Source organism: Rutilus rutilus, assembly GCF_951802725.1.
Source record: "Rutilus rutilus genome assembly, chromosome: 3".
NCBI lineage: Eukaryota > Metazoa > Chordata > Actinopteri > Cypriniformes > Leuciscidae > Rutilus > Rutilus rutilus.
This window is the reverse complement of record NC_140211.1, coordinates 6,604,064-6,616,577: the sequence shown is the minus strand read 5'-3', so window position 1 is coordinate 6,616,577 and position 12,514 is coordinate 6,604,064. Positions and strand designations below refer to the sequence as shown.

The window sequence follows — 12,514 nt, the reverse complement described above, 5'->3', positions numbered from 1 at the left end:
AAATAAGCAGAGAATCAAAGATAGCCTTACCTTGAGTCAAATAGTAAACTGAACAACAGGAGAACTGGATATTAAGAAAAAAACACTTGTCCACCGAAGTGTGAGTCATTGAATTAAGAATATTTTTATAGGAGACATCCCCTAGATGGGGTTACATTAACAACTAGTTCTATCATCAGGCATGCATAACATTATATAATATAAAAAGACAACATACAAACAGTGATAATACACAAAATGTACTGGGGAAATGCATGTTAATTCATTAAGCAGATTTGTCAATGAATTAGTGGAGAGAATTCCATTTCTATGGGATTGCATGTCTGTTTTGTTTTTTCATGGCCTTTACTGTTCTCTCATTGAGAACAATAGTGTCTTTGAAGTGTGTGAGTGGAGCAAAAGGGTAATAATTCACAGTGGGGAAACCAGACATCACAGAGTCTTCCTGGGCAAGGAGTTGTAAAGATTAAGTGGAACGATGGTGTGACAAAAATATATCGGAATAGACTGCAAAATACAATGCGATATATTACATAATACATTTCCATATATGGGAAACTAGCGCTTATATTTTTCAATATACTGCATTATATGCATTGTCCATGTATGGCTATATATTAATGAATATAAAATATTTATAAATTAAGACAAAAATAGCATAATGTAATATGCACAAAGTTGTATCCTTTAATGTGAACATATATTGCACATACATGTTCCCATGTAAATGTGAATGTATGTTCACACATATACAAACACACACATTCACGGAATGAGTTACAACATATTTCTAGTTCCCAGCATGCTTTGCTTCTGACTGACTTCTAAAATTAATATTAATATAGGGGGAGATCTGTTAGTGTTTAATGTTCTATTATTTTGGAATATAAAAGTTCTTCTGGTATGTGTGAGTTTCTGGGGTCATTTATGCTGAAGAGTAGAGCCTGTGATTCTGTTGATGATTGACTAAACACCATTAAGATTATAATTACTATATTTTAAAGCAATTGTTGTGCACTCCTCAGAACAGTGATAGTCTCTTGGTTAAATACTTTAGTACATGCAGGTGTGCTTGTGTTTTTAAAAGTAACTAGCTTGAAAAAAATTAACATTTATAATGTAAATAATTAAAAAAATATAATGTGTATATGTGTTTGTTAATTGCATGAGTAAATATATCTGAAATATATTACACATATATTATGAAGTGTATTTCTAAATATAAAATTACATACATTATGATATATTAGTAAATATATTGTCATAAAATATATAATTTTATATATAAAAATATACATTTTGCAATATATGAAAAGTGGCAATTCCTGAATAAATTGTATTATTCAATATATTGTAATATATTAACAATATATTATTCTGTAAATTTTCAAAAATAAGGTTAAACCATTTAATATATTGATCATTCATATGGGAAATATATTTTCGTTTCGTTAGGGGTGTTTGATCGTCCAGTCGTTACAATAGGGTATATGTCGAACGTCGCATTACGAAACCGGAAAACAGAACGCATCGCTTCCGGTTCAGGTCTTTTGTATGTGCTTCTTGCATTTTTTTACTGTTTTACTCAAGATAACTTAAAAGGAGCGAGCAAAGATGATCATAACCAATGTCCCTCGCATGTGAAGATCGATATTTAAAAGTAAAAAAAAAAAAAAATCTTCACACTAACGTTTAGATATTTAAATAGAATAAAACGCCAATAACAAAGTGAGATAGGTAGGTTAGCTGATTACCTTAAAATTCCATAGATATCGGCGTCAGTTCATACGGCTGTTAACACTTTCTATGACAAGCGGATGCGATGAGACCAGGTTTCCGGTTTCGTCATGCGACGTTCGACATATACCCTATTAGGTTCCATGTAAATGCAGCTACTGTCACTATGGTTACAGGAGATATTTATGAGTATAATGAGAACAGAAAAGGACATTTAAGTGATTGAGGTCAATAAAGATGAGTTTTGTACTGAAGTCAGAGAGAATGACGAGACTCACAGATAATGATGTTAAATGAGTTCATGAAGTCTTCAGATAGTCTGATGAAGTTGATTCAGACTCAGTATCTCCTCATATGAGCTTGTAGTTGGAGATCTTCATCTCTCCTTCAGGAGCTTCATTCTGCTTTCTATGGCGAGTCAGAGGTGTTTGTCTGAGATCGTGACGGAGCCAGAGCCTCAAAACAACTGACATGACAAAACTAATGACAGTACAACAGCAAAACACAACTAAGAAATATGAGATAAAATCATCTATAAACTATATAGTGTGAGAAATGTTAGTCTGCCCCGACTCCGCTTCCACTTCAAGATATGTATTAGAATATGTTTCTTCCCTAAAAGAGCTTAATTATCATAGAGACGATTCCTCCTGATCTCAGTAATATGTAAACACCACCGGAGTGAAACTCGATCACTTCTAGTGTGAAACGGCAGTGTGACGTCGAGAATAATCCTGTGTTCAGAAGATACATGAAGGATACATGGAGTTCCCGTCTCAAACAATATCAAAGATGTGGGAACGGAAGGCTTTCACTTTCATTGTTATCCTCAATTTATTTTTAAGACAAAACTTCATTTACATGTAGAGCTGGAAGAAGAATGTAATACAGTATATAATGTTTGAGCAGAGATTATTCAGGGTTTATTCTGACTCTGATGAACGCAGGGGCTTTAATGCACTTTGTCACTGTTGCTGCAATAAAACTTCATCATTGAGATCTTCAACATCCTCAAAACATTTACAACATGTAATTATTTTACTTTGCACTGAAAGAGATGTTTGAGTCATTTTGTGTTTCTGTCTTTCTTCTCAGATTTCCCCACATCTACAGTGACTGTGACACCAGACAGTACTGTATTCACTGGAGAAACAGTCAATCTGAAGTGTGTGATAAACTCTTACAGTGACTGGAGATATGAGTGGGATAAAGGCAGTGGAATATTACAGACGTCTGATCGTTACACTGTAAACGGAGACACTCTCACTATCAGAGGAGCTACTGAGTCTGATCAGGGTCACTACTGGTGTAAAGGACAGAGAGATAGAAGACCAAACTCATCAAAATTCAGCTCTCTTTCTCTCTCTGTGAATGGTGAGTTGAACATCATTGTCCTCTTAAACTCTCTCTACTAAGATACAGTATATATAAAACGGTGAGTGTATGAAACGCTGTCAGTCACCAGTTTGCCAGTAACAATTTTTTCAATTCTAACAAATGCAGTGTTGAGACAACATGAACGTGAACAAACGTGATTGACGCTCTGTACAGTTGACGGGTCAGTGCTTCATCGTCACGAAAGTTTCAGCCTCTCCAATGTAAATGTTCAAGGAAGTGAAACACGCGAAAGGGATTTCGTAACTCGTGTGCTGTGTGTGTTTAACATCTGAAGCGCGGCCCTGAAAGACACTTCTCTCAGACAGTGTGTGAAGTTGAGCTCTCTTTCATGCCTACCTGCGCTTCAGTGGACAAATTCACTCAAAATTACGTCAAAAAATATAGTCCTACTTAGTCGGTTATGTCTTAAGCGAACACAAACACAAAACGCATGATCCATGCATTCAGCCTTAAAGTGACAGCATCCTAATAATCCTGGTGTTATGTTAATGTTAACCAAACAACAGAGGACAAAAAAAAAAAAAAAAAACTCACTGCTCTTGAACTTTAAAAAGGATATGAAGACCATGCAGAGTTATTTATTTGATTAGCCTTCTGCAAGATAAATCTAATCAGCCTTTTCTGTCTCTGTTTCACCCTGTTTTCTTCCTCTTTGGTCTTTGAGGCTACAGGGATTGCAGTGGAGAGATGTTCTTGCTTCTCTGCACACATCTGTTTTAATGTACACTATGTATGTGAGTGTGTTTCAGCAGCCTAGAAAGGGTCCCTCTGCAGTTGTTAGGAGAGAGGGCCTGATAGGGCTGCCTTCAGCCGGAAAGTGGCCATAAATGGACTTGTCTCATATTCTATAAGAATGTAATGTATATTCTCATTGGTTGGCTGTTACACCCCCTGAACCCTGTATAAATGCTGATGTTTGCAAGTAAAAGTAGAGAAAAGGCTTCAGACAATTGGCTTCAATCCGTCAGTGGATTTGGAGTTCCCGTCTCAAACAATATCAAAGATGTGGGAACGGAAGGCTTTCACTTTCATTGTTATCCTCAATTCACTTTTAAGACAAAACTTAATTTACATGTAGAGCTGGAAGAAGAATGTTATACAGTATATAATGTTTGAGCAGAGATTATTCAGGGTTTATTCTGACTCTGATGAACGCAGGGGCTTTAATGCACTTTGTCACTGTTGCTGCAATAAAACTTCATCATTGAGATCTACAACATCCTCAAAACATTTACAAAATGTAATTCTTTTACTTTTTTACTGAAAGAGATGTTTGAGTCATTTTGTGTTTCTGTCTTTCTTCTCAGATTTACCCACATCTACATTGAGTGTGGTACCAGACAGTCCTGTATTCACTGGAGAAACAGTCAATCTGAAGTGTGAGATAAACTCTTACAGTAAATGGAGATATGAGTGGTATAAAGGCAGTGAAATATTACAGACGTCTGATCGTTACACTGTAAACACAGACACTCTCACTATCACAGGAGTAATAACATCTGATCAGGGTCAGTACTGGTGTAAAGGACAGAGAAATAGAAGACCAAACTCATCAACATCAAGCTCTGCTGTTTATCTCTCTGTGGAGGGTGAGTTGAACATCATTGTCCTCTTAAACTCTCTCTACTGTGATCACTGTAATGAAGGTGGACTGGTTCTTTAGGTTTGGTCATCGCTATGGTGTGTCGGTAAGAACACAGAGATAGGATCCACATTTAAATGACTTTAATGTCCATCAAGTTCACTGGTTACATTGGTATGGGTGGTCATTATGCACTTGTGTGTGTGTGGTGTGTGTGTGTGTGTGTGTGTGTGTGTTGTCATTGACGCACACAACTCTGGCAGGAATTAGGGAAAAACAACTCACAAACCATCTCTCTATGATAGAGCGAAAACGAAACGAAAAAGTTCTGCACACAGTCACTCGACCAATGCTGTGGTTTGATTGGCTGTCCGTTCGCATGATTGGGACATGATCACTACAGTATATAGGCTTGTCCTGTATATTTGATGAATGGATAATAGTGGTGTCCCCCTTTTCTACAAATGATGTTTTATAAACAAAGTTCGGGAGGAGCACGTTCAAATAAGCAATCCAATCTACTCGTCATCAAACAATTATGTCTACCCTAATCAGCATGACTAGAAGTATATATATATCCACACTGTCAACTCACCTAATATTCCTTGACAGTTTTTCAGCATCCCTCCACCACCCCGACTCCTCACTCTTGGCTTAATCTTTACAGCCAGGAATACGGGGGGAGTACTCTGGGTTCGGGCCGAATACCGAGCCCGGAGCCCTCTCCTCGGACAGCACGCCAAATACGCATTTATTCTATCTGACTTATTTGTAAGTGTGAACTAGTGAAACACACATACAATCAAGAGACTGCGGTTTTGCTCAGAATGGAAAACATAAAGTCTGGATATGAATATCAGTTCATTTAGTTAATGTGTTGCATAGAAAACAGATGTTTTGTCTGCATTATGTGCACATTTAAGCTCCAACAGAAATACTCTTTTGTTGATTATTTCAGCCTCATGTGTGTGATATATTTTTAGAAGTGTTTAAGGAGAAATGTAAGATTCAAATCTGAAAATCTCGATTAACTTTAGCGTTCAAAATACAAACATCCACTTGCCTTCTGATCTCTTTTTCTTTTCTTTTCTTGTGATTGCTTAGTCGTTTCTGCTAATATTTAACATCTATAACCAGTAACAGTATAATGACAGAGACTGTTCCAGAAAGCAGGTTTAACTTACCGTCCCATAAACCCTGAACTCTAAAGCTTTCTCACTCGTGGTTATGGGCTCCAGAAAGGTCGCTGTGAGTAAGTTCAGTCACTCAGAGATCATGGTGAACAACACACACACATTCTCAATCTCAACAGATCATCAAATCCTGGAGTCACCGGCTGTGTCTCATTTCGAAGGCTGAATCCTCCGGAGGTCACATTTATCTGCCGCAAACGTCATGAGGCTCTTCATCTCAGTAAACTGACCATTACATTCCCATGAGGACACTACAACAGTTTACACTTCACTAGCAATAACGCTCAGTTTTATCTTTAAAACTTTAATCAGTTTTTTTTTTTTTTTTTTTTTTTTTTACTGATTAAACTATTGAGAATAATAATACTGTGAACAATAATAATATTGTATTTTCAGAGTACATTATCTATATCCTCCAGACATATACAAAGTTCTGGCATTAAACTCTAGATGGCACAGGCTAATAGGTCCTTTACTCACCTGTTCATAATCACATCGTTATCTATAGGGCACAGCTGATTGGTTCCTGCTGTATCAGTAGCCAATGAGATCACTGCTCAACCTTCATATAGGCCTATATACTTGGATAGTATTTGCCTTAGCAGTCCCGCTTTCAGAAATTCAACATATAACATAAGTGCATAGGTTTTTATGCTATATCACTATGTGGTTTGTATAATCTGCTTCAGCAATTCCTTAAAGGTCGGGTATGTGATTTGCAAAACGGCCGGCAGATTTTGAAAATACACAACTCAAATGGTCCTACCTTCTTTCCTTTGACTCCACCCATTCGAAGAACATGGACATGGATGGGGGAGGGGGGTATGGTACGACCGTTTGATTGACAAACTTACTGTCCAATGATTCTAGGTGGTCTTGGAAATGATTGGCTGGAGTTTTTCGAGTCCTGCCCGTCCCACAGATGATTAAATTGCTTAATTTTCATTTCAGTGCTTCTAACTCAGTGGCTGTAAGTGGGTTAGGAATAGGATTTCAAGTGATTTTGAAAAAATGGCCAAAAAAGAGAATCACATACCCCACCTTTAACTAACTGTGAGAAATAAAGTTATTCCAACACGAAGTGCCTTTTCTTTCCGTCCTTTATTTGGTAGTGAATGAATAAAACAAAAGAAGAAACCAGCGCTGGGAAGCTCAGAAGAATAGCTTAAAGCTTCCAGTATTCTGAATCAAAGAATATATACTGAAAATGTATAGGGAGTATCACGATCTTAACCAATAAGATTATAAATGACATCATATCATATCAGATATACTTATATAACAAGCCTATAAATGGTACATATCCGGTAAAGTTTTCCTTCTGAGCCTTGTGGTCCGAAGGCTTTTCTGTATCATATATGGAAGAAAACGAGACCCTCTCTCCCTCAAACTCTGAGGGTCCTTCTTAATATGAAACAGATGTGAGATTACATACATACAAAAGAATTTGCAAGCAAGGCTTTCTTACTGTACAGCACAGGGCCTTTTCTTCTCTGGACAAAACTTATGCTCTTGGACAAAACATATTTATGAATAAAGCTATTGCAATGGACAAAGCTGAGATAAAGAAAATACATTTCTGACACTAACCATTCACAAGGTTTAAATCTTGTGTCATGTCAAGAGTCATGATTTAATGCTTAGAGTGAATTACTAGCATTAGCAGCTAGATAATATGCATTTTACATTTATGCAGCAGCATGCAGCCAATGTAAGGAGACAGAGACAAGCTTGCTGAACTCTTTAAAGTGAGATAGGCTTTTGTTTATTCACATATCTAACAGAGCTACAGTAAATCCTAATATTTGTACAGCAGCAACATGAATAACAAATCAGATTGCAATGTTAGCAAATATCAACGGCAATACAAACACTAGCAGACGTTGCGGTTAATTAGACACTGAATTTGCTAATTATTGCAGAAGTATTTGCTTCACAACAGGAGTGTAAATAAGAGACTCATTGCAGTTTGGACCGCTCATTGATGTAGCGGCCCTTCTGAGATCGCACGGGCTGAGATGAGTTTTGCTCTCACGGCTATATGTCATTCATTGAGTAACTTAAGTGTTTATGCTGTGGTGAGGACAGACAGTCGGTGCAGGGTGCGAAGTTCAGGAGTGACAGAATGTGGGTTTCACTCTCAAATTGTGTTGTTGACAACCATTGTATGGGACAGATATGAAATGCCAAGTAGTAACGCATTAGCAATGTAACTCATGTACAATAGATATTAGCCCGACTAGGGCTGCACGATTAATCGAAAAAAAAATCACGATCTCGATTCAAACATAAATGCGATCTCATTTCTTAAAGGCACAATATGTAACTTTTTTGCTTTAAAAATAGCAAAAATCATGTATATAATCTATGTTATATATTTTTTTTTTGTTGTATACATTATCCCGACTTTTTCCAACAACTTTCAAACCAGGAGAAATTTGTAATTTAATTCGAAGACACGTCCCGTTTCTTTATTTCCGTTTTGTCGCCGTCAATGGCGTCATATCCACGTTGTCCCTGGTTTAACAATTGTAGCCTATATTGTTTTTTTTTGTTTTTTTTTTCATTAATTATTTTATTACATTAACAGTTAAGCTGACTGAATTCCAACCAAATAAATAAATAAGTGGGACCCTCCTTTCAATTAAATGAAATGTTCTCATTAATGTATGGAGAACGAAAGAAATAGATTCGTTCAAGTGTAGACATTGCTTTCTGTTTGTTTGCGAGTCGAGATTTCCTTTGCAAAGCGGATCGAGTTTGTTTGCGAGTCGAGTTTTCCTTTGCGAAGTAGATTGAGTTTGTTTGCAAAATGCTGGATTTGTTTGTTAAATTATGGCACATAATTCGCTCCATATATAAGCCCCAGGTCGAGTATTCCCGTAAACACAGTAGATGTAAGTACTATGTACATTCTGTGCCAAATGGAGCAAAAAGCACAGGTTCTATTTATTAATTTTTATTTATTATTGTATATGTTAATGTTCTCTTATGTTCAACAACATAAAGCCTTAAAGGGGTCATATAATGCCATTTTTGTACAAGCTAATATGATTCTTTAGGGTCTAAATTAAAAGTTTGTAATATACTTTAATTAAAAATTCTCATTAGTATTGTAAGAAAACACAAATTTTACCTGGTCAAAAACAGCTCTGTTTTCAGCACGCCGTTTCAGTGCATGTGTCTTTAAATGATAATGAGCTTTGCTCACCCCGCCCCTCTGTTCTGTGCGTACACCGTTTGTAACACAATAACCACGCGTTGTTCATTATAAACGTGGGATTATGAATTATATTGAGAACGTCGTACATAGAAAACATGCTGTAATGTACCCTGAGTGTAAACCTTAGATGCATTCATGTGAAGCCTGCAGCAAGGTTTGCAAATTTCGCAAAGATTAATATAAATACTAATATAAAGGTTAATAAAACATTACACTCACATCTTCTGGAGGTTCAGCAGTAACACGTTGGTACCGATCCGTTTTTTTCTCGTTTGTAAAGCTGTCTGGTGTGAAATGATTGCATAAACATGAAAGCATGGACGATCGTGGGGAATCCCCGTGAGGGAATCCCCGCGTCAATCCTTTGGGCATATCGCTTCAAAAACAAAACTCAGCCACTGCATCTATAACGGCTCAGATTTAGGAACATCCAAATGACTGCTGTGTTCCTTATTACATCTAAGAACAGAACACCACAATCGCGTAGACGCCATTCTACTCCAGCATATCAACAATGGCGGACTACTATGACGACGGCTGTCACAGCTTGCTCGGGGCGGGTCTTGTGTTGAAGCACGGCTGTCAATCACAATCGCGGGAGGGGCATACGATCTTATGACGTCACAATATCGAACGGCTTGATTTCATAGATGGTCAAACATATAAGGAGATTAAAACAAAACCACTGGATGGATTTTAATCATGATAGGATGGTTGTGTACAGGCACTGCCAACAGACATTTCAGTGCAATCAACTTGTAAAAGTGCATGTACCATTATATGACCCCTTTAAAATTATTCACTTTAAATAAAGAAAAGAGACTATTTTTTTGTTACTCCTGCACTTTATTATACGGAATGTCCTGTGTTTTTTTGTTGTTGTTTTTTTTGTACTTGAGTGCAATAAATTTTGGTTGAAAAAAATGAGAATCGTGCAAGAGAATCGTGATCTCAATTCCCATGGAGAAAAATCGTGATTCACATTTTAGCAAGAATCGTGCAGCCCTAAGCCCAACGCCCCGGGGCTATTGTGTTTTCCAGTCGGGCTACCAAAATGCATAACCGGCCTGTCTGACGGGCTATCTCAAATAGTGTAATCAAATTCCTCTCTTTGTTCACATTGACTAGTTATTTTAAGGAAAAATATGACCGCACAAGTTTTTGATCATGCTGATTTATCCGCAGCGCAATTTCTTATGAATCTCCGTGCCTGTTTTAAAGGAGTCATAACCTGCAATTTTCACTTTTCCACGAGAATCAATGTATGTTATCGACTAATGATCGACTAACGATTATACACTGGCCGGGAAGCCGATATTTAAAAGTGAAGCGTTTGTTGACCTCAGGGTAAATAAACCAGCGCGCGTGCACGCGCACTCAAATACGAGATTTTGATTTCAGCTCCCTCTTGACGTCATGAGGTAGTAGGATATACCATATATGGACACCGCAGCAGGAAGCCCTGCTTCCCCTCTCCCCCTCATAGTCAGTTCAGTCGAGAAAGATGGAGAAACCGAGTGCACACCGGACTTGCTCTGTGGTTGATTGCCATAAAAAACATGTAAATGTGTTTTATCTCTCAAAATCGGACGAAACTATCAGGGACCAGTGGATGAAATTCATTTTTAATGACGCTGTCCCAACAACCCTTTCAACTGGCGTATCGTTATGTGTGTGCGCTAAACATTTTACAGCTGAATCATTTACAAAAAATGCTTGTATGCAAACGAATGACTAGATGATTTTGATATATCTGTCAAATTACAAAAACACTGCTAGGAGTAGACAAGAGTGAGATTGTGACATTGACACTTTGATGCATAATGTCCACTACAGTGTCAGGAGTCAGGATGGTATTTTAGCAAATGAGCCACGATAACGATACATAGATAACGATAACGATACATAGATAAATAAAACAAACAGTCAAGTAATAATAAACATAAAGAAAAACAACACGTTACCTGTCTAAAGAAGAAAAATATTGAATGTCTAAATAACGTGAAACAAGGCAAAAACAGCACATGTGACATGATAGTAAACGTCTCATCTCAATAACCACTGTAAGCTGATAAAATAAGTAGACTACATCTCCGTTAATGTAATCGACATTAAATAAAAGGTAAACCTATGTGGGAGAAAATAGCAACAAACGTTTTTAGCTCGTTACCGATGTTAATGTATGTCTCAGTCAAAATGATTGTCTTTACCATTCAGAGACATCTTGATGTAGACGTCCATCCAACTCTACATCTTCCCTTTCCAGCTCTGGTTCAGAGTCCGGCTCAAACATGTAGGGTTGAATCCCGTAGGTCGCGGCCGAGTCGGGTTCATTCACCACTTGCGCCATGATGTCAGTTTGTAATGATGCTGAAGTTACCTGCGTGTCAACCCCCCTCCTTCCTTCAACCAATCAACGCGCCCCTCATTTGCATTATTAAAATGAGCGTCCACGACAGCCAAAACATCGCATTGATCTCGCGAGACAATAATGCCTTCAGAAATAAGGGTAAAAGTAGGTCTGTGTTTATTTTTTTTCCACTTTTCTTTTTTAGAAGGGCCTGAAAGACTATAATACAGCAGTAGGTATCCAATGTAATACTAGGTTATGACTCCTTTAAAGGTCCCCTATTATGCAAAATTCACTTTTGTATGCTGTTTGGACATAAATGTGTGTTGACAGTGTGTGTACACAACCAGCCAATAGTGATAAAAATCCACTCACTCCTTTTTTATTAATCCCCATTAATCATCAGCAGTGTCTCCCAACGATCTGTTTTCAGAATGCTGTTTTAGTGACGTCACTAAGCACAGGCCACGCCCACGAGTGTTGACAGACACTGCCGTTTCAACATAGACCCGCCCTGATCGAGCTCACAGCTGCTGCACTGACGAGAATGTCTCCCAAGAGTTGTAGGTGTTGTGTGGCTGGATGTATTAATCCACATAGCACTCTCTATTTACTCCCGAAATCTGAGGCAGCCAAGACAAGGTGGAATTATTTTGTTTTTAAAGAAAATGCTCCCTCAACTCTACCGAAATGCGTTTATGTACTTGCGCACTTCTTATAACTTACTGTGTTTACTCAGCTCTTACGGTGATTTTCTGAAGTAAAACTGACGCTTCATCTTTTGTGTGATGTACAATAAACTTTTAAACTCATCAGTATATGTTTGATCATCATTCGGACCTGGTCCGAAACAGCAGACTTGTAGGCTATTAATAGTGGATACATACAAGCAGATGACAAATACATTATAACCGTAATTAAACTACTAAACTATACCTGTTCCATCTCTATTCAGCACTCTGACTCTGTAGGCATTATTGTCCGACTCGAAATGAACGCCGTTACTGAGAGTTTCTGATATTATCATCATT

The 12,514-nt window shown here is 37.6% G+C and overlaps 2 protein-coding genes across 2 annotated transcripts in view; both read left to right on the top strand.

Annotated features, from left to right (window-relative positions):
• The window catches only part of LOC311288377 (B-cell receptor CD22-like), a gene marked incomplete at its 5' end in the record, with an annotated part of 39,765 nt that extends 35,101 nt beyond the window's left edge, over nt 1-4,664 (top strand). The window contains 2 exons of the mRNA XM_084405771.1: nt 2,833-3,111; nt 4,443-4,664. The remainder of the gene's footprint in view (nt 1-2,832; nt 3,112-4,442) is intronic.
• Nucleotides 1-12,514, top strand: part of LOC311287751 (basement membrane-specific heparan sulfate proteoglycan core protein-like) — a 280,443-nt gene that overhangs the window by 111,747 nt on the left and 156,182 nt on the right. The window lies entirely within an intron of this gene.